Here is a 1,178-nt window from a genome sequence, read left to right as displayed (position 1 = left end):
TGTGTGTTTGTTCGCATATTTATGCGTAAGAAAATGTTGGTCATAGGAGCGTAGAGCTCAGAGAAGATGAATGTCGATGTTCTTCAAACTAGATATGACTAATGGCTCCAATTAAGAGGAGCACAGCTTTCAACAAGACTCAGGACTCACACAATGGACATGAGTATGGGAATATATAAATCATACTAGTCACTGAAGGCCTGAACTACAGGAGATGGACGTGGCAAATTCCAATTTTCTGTAAGTTGTGAGAAGAAATATGGAGTTCAAGCCTTCAAGTGGCATAGTACATGAAGAAAATACGACTAAAGTTTCCTATCAACTAGAAACTAATCCAACATTACTTCACAGGTTTGCCCGCATATACATAAAGAACACTTTAATCCTCTTTCCTCACTGCTATCAATTTCTTTATATAAGGCAGGAAAATGAACTATAAGAAAAACAAGTTTTTGGAAAATTTGCAGAAACCAACAGTCATTTCTTCAAGTTTCCACACAGGTAATGAAACACAAGAATACACCAATACAAAACAGCATATGACACAGCTAGAAAAACCCACAACTAGCATCCAGAAAATAAAAACCATTTGTAACAAAATAAAGGCCAAGAAGCCAAGGAAGAGGAAAAAACTGAAAATTGTATAAACAAACCATTCACTGCACCCCATGTGCCAAAATACTTTAGATTCTTTAATACTCTTCCCTCCCATCTATTAGTGAGTACCAAATGTGCCATTAAATGCCAAAAGAAGAACAGCACCAGAAGCAGCCCCCACATAGTTAAACAACACAGATATCATATTCTATAGGATTTGATCAAATCGTTCTAAATTTTGGTGAAATTAGAAAGATAGTTTTTTTTTTTTTCCTTCTTCAGTCAATGAAATCGAAACCCACGTGATTGATTACCATCACAGGCGAAAATGAAACTAGAGCAGTAAAATAATTACCCGGAAATTGATTTCAAAGGCCAATTGAAGTTAAAAATTAAAAAAAGAAATAATTTGCACAAGTATTAACAAACAAATTAGGAATACGAGTACCTGCAGTGAACAAGGGAGTGTTCGATTCGAATGGCGTTTCAACAGACCCCGAAGCGGAAGCAGTTCTCGTTTCTGGATCTTCAAGCCGAGTGTCTCGCAAAATTTGCTTAACAATGTATTTCTGCTGAATCTT

General features: G+C 36.2%; 1 long non-coding RNA gene across 1 annotated transcript; it reads right to left on the bottom strand.

Moving 5' to 3' along the window:
- Positions 1 to 18: 18 nt before the first annotated feature.
- LOC111408958 lies at positions 19 to 1,172 on the bottom strand. Its single transcript, XR_002705389.1, has 2 exons — positions 1,046 to 1,172; positions 19 to 238 (listed from the first exon to the last, which is right to left on the bottom strand). It is a non-coding gene; the product is annotated as an uncharacterized LOC111408958 (long non-coding RNA).
- Positions 1,173 to 1,178: the final 6 nt, after the last annotated feature.

This window comes from Olea europaea, chromosome 2 (genome assembly GCF_002742605.1).
Source record: "Olea europaea var. sylvestris chromosome 2, O_europaea_v1, whole genome shotgun sequence".
Classification (NCBI taxonomy): Eukaryota; Viridiplantae; Streptophyta; class Magnoliopsida; order Lamiales; family Oleaceae; genus Olea; species Olea europaea.
The sequence above is the reverse complement of the archived record's forward strand: the minus strand, read 5'-3'. Positions and strand labels throughout refer to the sequence as shown.